Here is an 11,837-nt window from a genome sequence, read left to right as displayed (position 1 = left end):
TGTAAAGATGCACAGAAATCCAACAGGTGGCATAAACAAGCATGGTAAGCACATCATCGCATGGAGCGGAAAAGGGGAAAGGTATGCATGAAGCAACCGGCATCATGGTGATGCATCCCTAATGGTTACATTCAAATAAGGCCTCATGGGCGTTGGATGTAACCACACAACCACAAACCCGCTAAAGGCGTCAAGCGTGGCAAAGCCTTGAACTAGAGAGGCTAATACAAGAATAAAGCATAGACGCAAGCAAGCATAAACATGCAAATAGGGGTGATCCAAACCCTTTGATGTGGGCCTTGGCGTATGGACGATGACAAATACCATAGGGTCTAGATCGGGTCCTAACCATTAGGCCAAAACACAAGAAAGAAAGACAAACCGATAAAAGGGCTACAATAGCACATGGCGTGACAAACATAGCCTAGGCCTAGGCACACTGACAAGGCATGGAATGCACAAGCACTTAGAGTATAGCATAAAGCATGTAGAGAACAAAGATCCAAGCACATAGACATGTGAGAACATAGATCTAGACACATAGGCATAGAAACATACATGTAGACATGGAGAAACTTACCACATAAACATGGAAGAATGTGAATCCAAGCATATAAGCATGTGAAGACAAGGATCTAACCGTATAGCATGTAAATAAAAATGTAATACACATAGATCCAAGCAAGGCATAGCCAACAATGTCACACAAGCATGTGAGCATGTAACCCTAACGTCAACCTAGAGCTAAAAGAGGCATAAAACGTAGGAAAACATGGCATAAAACCCTAAGCATGTAGATCTAAAAATACAAGCATGTAAAGATGTAAATTTAAGCATAAAACATGGCATAAGGCATAAAAGCAAAGAGATTTAAGCTAGAAACACAAATAAAGCAAGAAACATGCTAAAGAAAGCGATAAATCATGTTATTCAAGAAAAAAGAGCAAGATAAATGCTAGAAAAAGATTTAGAAGGTTAGGGGATTGGATGGTAGCTAAAAAGCTTCGTCCACACTCCTAAACCCCAAATCCTAAGTGTAGAACCAAGGAAAAGAAGATCAGGTATAAGAACGATACCTTGGGATTTTTGGTGAACAGAGAAGAATAAACAAGCTTTGTTGTGTTTTTTGGTGTTTGGAAGAGAGAAAAATGTGTAAAAAAACTAGGCAGAGAGTAGAAATTCAGAAAAATGTGTCTCCTCCCAAGTTTGAGGGGTGCCTGGGGCTATTTAAAGCCCCGACACTTGCTTCGAGGTGGCGGCCCTTTAGGGACTACCAGCCTCAAAAGGCCTGAAATGGGGTTGATCTTGACACCCCTAGAATGATTTTGGCTTTCTGTTTTTGAAAATGTATGGATCTTGAAAATCCAACGGTCAGATCAAAAGTTATGGCTCTCGGAAGTTAAAGGTGCATCGATCAGTGTGTCATCCCAGTTTTCATGATATCTCGGCCATTCTAACTCTAATTTCGACCCATGAATAGTCGTTGGAATGAGAATTTGATAATCTTCGTAATGGTGTTGGTTTAAACCTGTTCTAATAGCCGGATTAAAATTAGGGTTTTTGGGCCTACTAGGGATTGACTTCGGATCAAACTTGCTCAAAGTTGTTAAAAATCTCCAAGAAGCTTGGGTTTAATGTAAAACCATGAAAAATGTTGTTTTGTGAGGGTTTTGACCTCGTTTAACCTTTGGTTAAACCCAAGGTTGACCAGGAGCATTTTGGTCATTTTAGCTGAAAAACGCACTTCGGGTGCCTTGATGCCCGAACGGGTTATGCCACGTCATTATATATGTTCTCGTGACCACATGGAGAGAAAATGATATTTTTGGGTGTTTCAAGGTCTGGCATGCAAATCGAAGGCAGACAAAATACTGTATCAATAGCTGCGCCTTCTTTATCTGATACCTCGAGTGCAATGAGAGGTGTCGGATAAAGAACGTGATTTCAAATTTTGTTGCCCCCAAATTTGTGTGTGGAGACTATTCATTGATCGAGACCAAACTTTACTTGATTGGACTAGTCTGCTGTAGCTGGTATTGAAATATTTTTCGAGCACATCTTTGAACTCTGGGAAAGGGGAAAGGAGATCTATTTTTATTTATTTTTGGGTTTGACCAAGTCAGCGCTGCTCGACGGCCCTTATAGTAATGCAGGGCCTACTTGACGGCCCTTATAGGATTGCAGGGTAGCCTAGGGCCTATAAATGCCCTATTTGGTTCATTTTGGCTCATTTCATCCTTATTTCTCACTTTTTCTTCACTTCTCACTTCTAAAAAAAATCTCTGGAGTGATCTCGAGCTTAGTGGGTCTGTCCTTTTTGCCATAGTCTGCTATTTCAGTCTGTTGCTTCAGTCTTTTCTGCACTTGAGGTCAGTATCTACTTTTCCTTCTTATCTTATTTTTTCTGCAAAATGTTAGTAGCAATACTACTAGAGATGCATGCTAGTGCTTATTTTATTTTATTTTTTAATTTTCATAAGCATATTTTTTGCCATGATTTATGCCATGCTATCTTAGGAAAATGCATATATTTTTTGTTTTTGTTATATGAATGCCTAAATATGTGGGAAATTAAATGCTAAAAATAAAATGCGGGATATGGGTAAGGGGACTTACCTAGTAGCCGGGAATAGGGGAAATGTGAGCCTAGGGTGCGACCACTAGTTTACCCACTGTAAATTGGAAATCATGAAAACTTTATAAGTGAATGTAAGCCTAGGGCGCAGTCGGCAGTTTACCCACTATAGATTGTGAGCCTAGGACGCGGTTACTAGTTTACCCACTGCAGATTAGGAACTTGGAAATTTTGAGTGAACATGAGTCTAGGACACGGTCTTTGGTTTACCCACCGTAGATTAGGAACTTGGAAATTCTGAGTGAACGTGAGCCCGAGGTGTGGCTGCCGGTTTACCCATTATAGAACAGGAACTTGGAAATTCTGAGTGAATGTGAGTCCAGGACACGGTCGCTGGTTTACCCACTATAGACTAGAAACTTGGAAATTCTGAGTGAACGTGAGTCTAGGACACAATCACTGGTTTGCCCACTGTAGATGAGGAACTTGGAAATTCTAAGTGAATGTAAGCCTGAGGCACAGCCGCCGATTTACCCACTGTAGATTGTGAGCCTAGGACACAGTTGATAGCTTACTCATTATAGAATGTGAGCCTGAGGTGCGGCCGCTAGTTTATCCACTGTAGAATGTGAGCCTAGAGCATAGCTGGTTTACTCGTTGTAGATTGTGAGCCTAGGACACAGTCACTAGCTTACCCACTGCAAAATGTGAGCCTAAAGCACAGCTGTTGGCTTACCTACTATAGAATGAGAGCCTAGGACATGGTCGCTAGCTTACTCACTATAGAATGTCAGCCCGAGGAGCAGCCACTGGTTTATCCACTATAGAATGTGAGCCCAGAGCGTAGCTGCTGGTTTACCCACTGTAGAACGTGAGCCTAGAACACGGTCCCTAGCTTACCCACTATAGAATGTGAGCCCTGAGCATAGCTGCTAGCTTACCCACTATAGAACGTGAGTTTAGGACATGGTGCTAGCTTACCCACTGTAGAATGTGAGCCCGAGGTGTGGCCACTTGTTTACCCATTGTAGAACGTGAGCCCAGAGTGCAATTGCTAGTTTACCCATTGTAGAATGTGAGCCTAGGACATGGTCGCTAGCTTACCCACTATAGAACGTGAGCCTAGGACACGGTCGCTAGCTTACCCACTGTAGAATGTGAGACCGAGGCACGGCTACCAATTTACCCACTATAGAACGTTTTGTATGAATCTACTTTCTTGTGAGATCATATTCTTGACATAGACCTACATAACATGTTTAGGAAAAAGTGTTAGCTCATCTGCATTTCCATTTAACTTATGGGCTACCACTTATGCTTTGGATTTCTTGCTGTTTTGTAGATCATGTCTCGAGGGCTAGTTTCAGGGGAGACTAGGGGAAGGCCTCTGTCCACAGGGACAATTCTTCTGATGATAAGACCACTTTCGCTAGGGAGCAGGTGGCTCGGGTTCTGCAGAGTCACTTTGACTGCAGGGGTGGTGACCTCAGGCCCATTACTGTATACCCATGGAAACTTGTTCTAAAAGGCGGTGTTCAATCGAGACATCCAGCGTCTCCTCTGATTCCTGTATTGTTTCAAGTGCACTTTCCTTATGGTGCAGGCCCACTACCTAGAGAGGGGACTCTAGAGGAGTGACGCTAGCCTAGGATCTCCTTATTGACATAGAGGCTAACTTTTCTAGGGATGAGGTCCATTCGGACTTGGGCGCTTGGAGGCACAATTTGAGGCCTAGGTTCATGCCACGTCTTGCTGGGGTTGATGCTCACACTGAAGCTGTAGATAGAGGAATCAGAGACATTCACCTTCAGCACGGGCTGAAGGATCATCCTTCTGCTCAGGCGTGGAAGGGAGAGGTATGATGTATTTCTTCCTTTGTCATTTAGATTCCGGTTATATGCATGTGCTAACAAATAGCTACTGATTTTGAATGCAAGGGGTTGACAAGATTCGGGGTCGGGGTGCTTGGTCTACCTTTCTTCGGCTACTATTTGCTCTGGGGACCCACTAGTAATACGCCGAGTTTCTGAGAACAGGGATTTGAGGATTTCTTGTGAATCCGCCCCATACACCATGAGGCATGGGATTGGGGAGGTTTTAGTGTGGTGGTTTCATGCTGAGACAGGCACCTTTCACTTGAGTTTTGGGGAGTACGTGATTCTCCCTCTTGATTGGACAACCATCTTGGGTATTAGATTTGGTGGCTTCCCAATTCCGATCGATGAGATGAGATTTGAGATGGCTAGTGAGCTCTTGGGCATCTCGCTCCCATTTACTGTGGACACGATAGGATATTTTGGGCCCACTGTGTCTCCACAGATTTGCACTGAGTGGCTGCAAGGTAGCATTCCCTAGGGTATGGCACCTACTGACATTCATCTTTGGCGGTTCTTCCTGTACTTTCTTGGTAGTTGCTTCTTTAGCAACAACCTGTTGGTGTTGACCTGCTAGCTGTTGTGGGCCATGAAAGCAGTCTCCGATATTAGGAGATACGACTGGGGGTCTATCACTTACGGCTTTTTCATCGCTTTCTTGAGGTGAGCCTCCCAGCAGGATTTTAGGAGTTTGGAGGGATGCTGGCAGATTTTGACATGGTGGGCGTATGGGTACATCCCAGCCTTGCGACCACCGTACTCAAGTTTCTTAACGACAATGTATCCTCAAGCGTACACTTGGGCTCTCTATGCGATCACCAGGGTTGTTGTAGTGCAGCCGGTCACTATCTCTGTAGCCTTAAACTACATCATCCGGGATGAGATGATAGTTCGCCCTTATGATTGTTCGCTGCTAGGGAGGCCGAAGCTCACTATTGCTTTGGGCTAGTTGAGGATATGACGCTGGTTTTGGGCCCTATCGAGCTGGAAGTTCTTTTCGGCAGAAAGGACCTTCCATCAGGTCATGCTGGTCCATGGAGTACCTAGAGATCTACCTCCTCTTGGCTTGTCATTCAAGTCCATTGTCTTGGACGACCCTGCTTATGCAACGGGTTCTTTTGATGCCTAAGTGGATACCAGCAGAGATTATGCTACTTGGTTCGCTGAGTCCTCCATGGGGCCTATTATCCCTATGAATGGAGGTAGGGTGCTGGGAGACATTATCTGTGCTTAGGTGGCCTCTAGGGTAGAGTGGAGAGCGCGTGCAAAGGCTCTATAGGCTAGGGTGACAGAGCTTGAGGCCACCCTTGCCACTAGGGAGGCACATATGCAGGAGGAGACTGCTCGGGCATTAGCTCGAGAGAGGGAGCTTTGGCGGAGAGATAGGGAGGTTTGAGCTATCATGGTAGAGTGGTGTGTTGTCACAGGCAACCAAAAATAAAACCTATACTCCTAAAAATTTATGTTGTAGTGCGAGTAACGATCGTTCCCACGGAGAGTATCTAGCCTAGTTTTATGCTACATGAACAAGGAGGGGGGGGGAGTTTGAGTATAATGAAAACAATTTTAAGAAGAAAAAAAAAACTAAGGAACAACTAAAATTAAAATATTGAAATCATTCAAAAGAACAAACCTTAGTCTAAGTCAAAATCCACCATCGGAATATTATAGCTGATCATCGATGCAAGCATATATCATTTCACACTTTGAATATTCACCGTTGGAACTATTTTCCTATCTCTCCTTAGTCGTAGTTAATTAGAAAACAAGCAATCTAATTAACCCTAACTACTAAACAACACAAGACAAGTGCTAAAGGTTTAATCTAGTACCAGCCTTAAGAATTAGAGAGATCGATGAACCTAAACAACACAAGCACAAGCGGTTGCATTTAATTTAGTTGAGCATTCTTCCTAAGATCTAATAATTTCCGACACAGTAAATCATTAAATCTTGGTTGCTTCACAAGTTAGAGAGATCAAACAATTACAGATTTGATATCTAACCTAGCAGTAGATTGCAACGAATAATAAACTAGTAGGCCTCCTAGTAATTAAACGAGACAATCATGAAAATAGGCATAGAAGAACATCCGATATTCAAAGCATAAATTAAACAATAAAAACAAATTAGATCTCACAGATTTATTGATTCCAAGGCTTCCGTTTCCTTCAACCAAGTATAAAAGTTTAGCCAGGCTGGGCCATGATAAAAACTCGAAGGAGAAAATTAGAGAAGAGGGGAGAAAGAGGCGTGTCTTTCCAATCTGATTTCTCCTCCTCTCTTTTACATGTTAATTCCCCCTTTGTCAAGCCTACAAAATCTCCTAAAACTATTCTAAATAACTAGTCGCTAACCCATACGATGCATGGGAAAGCACAAAGAATATCTACAAAATCTATATAACATTATGGTTATATTTGTTAGGTTCAAACACCCTCTTCTTGAATTATCAATTATTGAAAAAATTAACCCTCTTCTTCACTTTTTACTCAAACTTGTTTTCATAGCTCATATTTAAACAATCGCAGCAGAAAATTTTCTATTAATAGTAAAATTTGTGTAAAGACAAATTATAATTTCATGTAAAGTGTACATACCCATACTCTATACCTCTAAGGAAGGAAACATCACAAACCCTTTACATATGTAGGTTAGATTTAAAACAAACTACATATATTCCAAGTTTGATAAGCCAACTCAACGGTAGAAAAATGTTCTTTATAAAATTAGATAATAACATATTTTACAAAAGGGGGCAATTTTTTGTAACTCTATCTTGCTGCTCATATTCTGTAGTATACAACAAAGTGATTTATTTATCTAGGTACAATGGGCAATAGCATTGGCTGTTCTTAAGCATAGTTCAATATAGACAAATGAGATAGAAAAGAAAAAAAGTAACATAACAAATACAAAAAGTACCACTGTTCCAACCCTCTATAACTCCATAAACAGAACCCTTTCCTAGCCCAAAAATACAAAAAGTTCCCTCCTTTCCCACAAACTTGAGAGGGCCAAGACTACCAACAATTCTCCACAGTAGTCATACCAACCTCTCAAAGAAACCCAAGGAAAGCACGACTGAAAACATATAAAGCTTTCTCCTTTTTCTTATTAAACCAAGAAACCCAGCAAAGGCAGTAACTTTTCCCATTCACCCTGCACAACCAACGGCAAGAACATATAAAACAAAGCAAGCAGCAAGGCATGGGAGCAAAAAATATAAAATAACTCTATCTCTACCTTTCCCAACATCCTTAATTGTAGGGCCTTACTTTCTCTTAGCTTCTTCTTTAACATATATAGTATTAGATTAGATATTGATTTGAAATCACGTGAATAAACTGCTAGTTTTCCATCATTCTTTGGACAATATTCTCCCCCCTCCTTGCAATAGGATTTCAGAAAGAGCAATTAAGAATTTTGATTGAATGATTAAATTTATTAGTTTCTAACAATTTACGATTTTTAGATAAGTGGTAATTTATTTATAGTATCAAGGCAGATGGAATTAAGTATGAAATATCTTAAAATTTAAAGTCACACCATTGCCTGAAGGAAAAATGTTATATAGGTCTTGCATAATGAACTTATTTACTTCTTTGGATTACCAAAGCATGGCTGAAAAGAAATAATATTCATGATGGCTTATACGGTCTCAAAAGATAAATAAATTCATGATGGCTTATAACTGCCTAAAAAATATATCTTGGTACATAGTCTCAAGAGATGAGATTGAAAGGCTTAATTATATTATAAATTTCAATACTAGAAGACTTGAAAAAATAACCTGAAAAAATTAGCAAGGGGGAGAATCTTTCCAAACTTAGAATTTAAAATTTTAGGGAACTGGAGGTAGAAAGCTCTCGTATGGATTTAGGAACTAATTTATGTGGGAAAATAGATCATGCCATATGAACACTATTTAGGAATTCTATCAAACTCTTGTGAGAAGCCAATAACAAATCCGGAAAAGACTTTTAGTTTGAATTCTTTCAAACTCAAGTTTATTTGCCTCCATCTAAAACAACCTTTCTAACAAAGAATGCTTAAAATCACTAAAATGAGACAACATACACTATATATTGATTACTATCTTAGGCATTAAGCTAATCAGTGCTTTCAATATAAAAAACTTAGAAGTCTCAATTTTCAAAAGAGAAAAAAAAAAATAATTATCCCAATGAAGACAAACAAATACTAATCACCCTAATGTCAGTTAATTATTGTTGGGTTCTATTTGTTGTTATATTTCAAACTTAAACTTAACCCCACACCCTCAGCACAACCAAACCCATGAAATTTATTCTACAATTTGACATCCAATTCTCTTTTAATAGCATCCAATGATTCATTGTATATTAATAATTGACGAAAATTTTTAAATAATAATAATTTATATCAATACTTGTAAGCTCCTTCAACAAAATCACCAAGCAAGTCCAATTGCTTCCACTCATAGTACTGAATAGAGCCTATAAAACTGTATAGAAACACATAAAAGAACTTAACAGAATTTATAAGCCAACAAATAACAAAAAAAATAAAAATAAAAATAAAAATAACTCTATCTCTACCTTTCAACAGCAACCATCATAAACGGATTGAAGAAAAATGAATTAAGAGTAAACTACAATAGTAGGTAGTTAGTTGAATGAATTAAACCCTTAAAAAAGGTGTGTACGCAAAATGTATTCCTCCTCCTCCTCATTCATAAATGGATTTCTTTAATGTCCACATCCAATTAATTACATGACCTAGCCAGCAGCAAGAATTATTTCTAATAATACTGAATAGACAATCACTTTTAAGTGAATGCATTAACACCACTCACAATTTTACATGAAATTTATATCAATACCTGTAAGCTTCTTCAGCAAAACCTGACATTTATCAAAATTCTTCATCTACCACTATAAATTGATGCAAGAAGGTCACTCCTAAAAATAAATGATTTCTAAACATCATAACATAATGAAAATGATAAATGTAAGAGTCTACAGAATAACACATAGGAATGTAATGAAAACAATAGTGTGAACTGTGAATCAAATTTTAAAGTAAATTTACATATGGTTTTTCATATTTGTGGGTTTCTTACTAAGTATTAGTGATACCCATTGAGAAGCTTCAAACAGGGCAAAAAAAATTAAAAATTAAAAATTAAAAAAAAATCCTTTAACAAACCGTTTCTTTTAAAGATATATAGATAATAGGTCATACAGTATTAATTGATTTGTGGTAAATTATGATGAAATAAGCTTCAAGGCCCCAATATTTATAATTCACTTAAGTCAGAAAGTAAATTCCCAAAGTCATAATCTATTTATTCTAAAGACAACCACACAAAAATACATGTGAACACTAATGGTTCTATATAAACAAAATTAAAACTTAAAGAAATAAAAATTGAAAGAAGAAGATGGAGAATAAGAAATATTAGAAGAAATTTTTACCACAAAATTCTCAGCCGTAAGTTCATGTTGTCTTTCCCACCATGCCTCTTGCTTTTGCACATCCTTTACAAAACTCACTCTAACTTGAAACACCCAAGCAATCCCAACCAAAATGAAAATATCAACCATTGAAAAGCCATAAAAGAGTCAAACTTTACACATATAAATAGAGAAAAAAGACAAACTTTACACACATACGCGTATACATGGAGAAAGACAGAGACCTTGCAGGTAGTATAGATATCAATGGCTTGAACTGAAAATTGAAAGGGGCTGTACAAAGGTCTGAAATAGGTGGACAACCAGGTGCTTTGGTTCGAATATTGAATAGTATTACCGCTATAGTGGGAAGAATCAGCAAAAAAACATCAAGATATAAGACTCATCATATTCTAATAATTACGAAAATCCTTGTAGTAAACAAAACAAATATCATGTTGTATTGGCATGAAAAAAAAAAAAACAATAAATAATCCAAACAAAAATAGAGGATTTTCATAAAATAAACATAAAAAATTTTCCAAGCTATTTTTTTATTTATTATTATTTTAACTTCACTTAGACAATTGTAAAGCACATTGGGTGATGCTATGATAGGGTTGGCCTATCTTCAAAAATCTTTTGTCTTGAAAACTCTTATGTAAAGGTCTAGAATTTTGAAGAAAGGACACCATGCAATTTAGCTTGATCCAAAATCTACCAACTAAAAAGGGCAACTGATGATATTAACTATACAATATTTTTAAATGACAAATCACAACACAAATAGGAACATAAAAATTCAATGCGTCCAATAATTTGAATTATCTAAACCCTCTACATCTAAACCCATCAATCTATGAATTCAATTATAATTCACCCATGATCCAATTCTACACATCACATATGAAAATGATAATAATAGCAAAGTAATGTAAATCCAGAACCAATAACCAAAAATTAAAGAAATAATCTTCCACCTCTAGAGGAAGAAGCCCAAGTTTGAAAACCCACTAAAGTGTTCAACTTCTACCACAATAAGATATAAAGTAGAAGAAACCTTAGCCCCTAAAGTAAATACAATTAAATTTTTTTTGGAAAACCCTTTTTAAGGCTGGCGAACTAAAGGCCAATCATTTAGCCATAGCAACCCAAAACACCAAAAGTAAATAATAACAAGGTAGGTAGGTTTGCAATTGAAAGAGAATTAGAATTCTTACCCGGGGTTTGGATTTTGCTCTTCAGAGAAGGTTGGCTTTAGTTGCAGATTCTTTGAATTTGATGGTGGCAAGGAAACTATATATGTTCATAAAAATGTTACACATACCAAACAAAGAAAGATTTGGCAGCATTACACATACAAAACAAAGTTCTAAAAGATAAAGGTTTAGGATTTTGGTTTCAATTATTCAAAAAATAATCCAAGAACCAAGATAACATCAATTACATCCTAACCTCTTCGTTTTCTTGCAGAACATAGAGAGCAAACTGTCAAAAAAAAAAAAAAAAAAAAAAAAAACCTTTTCATATCAAACTTTACTTCAAGATTAGCCAAGTTTTCTCATCTATGTGAATTGTGGACCATTGCATTAATCAACCAAATTTTGGTTCACAATTTGCAAAATTCAGGCAAAAATTCATCGAAGATCATTGAATAAATGAAGAGTCATAACACATTGATAGATTTAACAGTAATAAACAATTAGAGTGAAAGATTTATAGAGAAAACAGCAAAGATCGTAACGTACCTCAGCAGAGCAACCACGAACCTCACGGAGAATGACCTTAGGGAAGCCATTGACATATTCGTCATCTTCTCTCTCTCTCACTCGCCTTTTTTTTTTTTTTTTTTTTTTATTGTGGAATAGTTAAGAGAATGAATCATATTAGGTAGGGATGGCAGGGTATTAAAATCGAAATAATAAAGAGGGAACAGCTGAACTTGTCGGA

The sequence above is a fragment of the Quercus lobata genome, chromosome 1 (genome assembly GCF_001633185.2).
Source record: "Quercus lobata isolate SW786 chromosome 1, ValleyOak3.0 Primary Assembly, whole genome shotgun sequence".
In the NCBI taxonomy this organism is placed as follows: domain Eukaryota; kingdom Viridiplantae; phylum Streptophyta; class Magnoliopsida; order Fagales; family Fagaceae; genus Quercus; species Quercus lobata.
Note: the sequence above shows the minus strand (reverse complement) of the source record.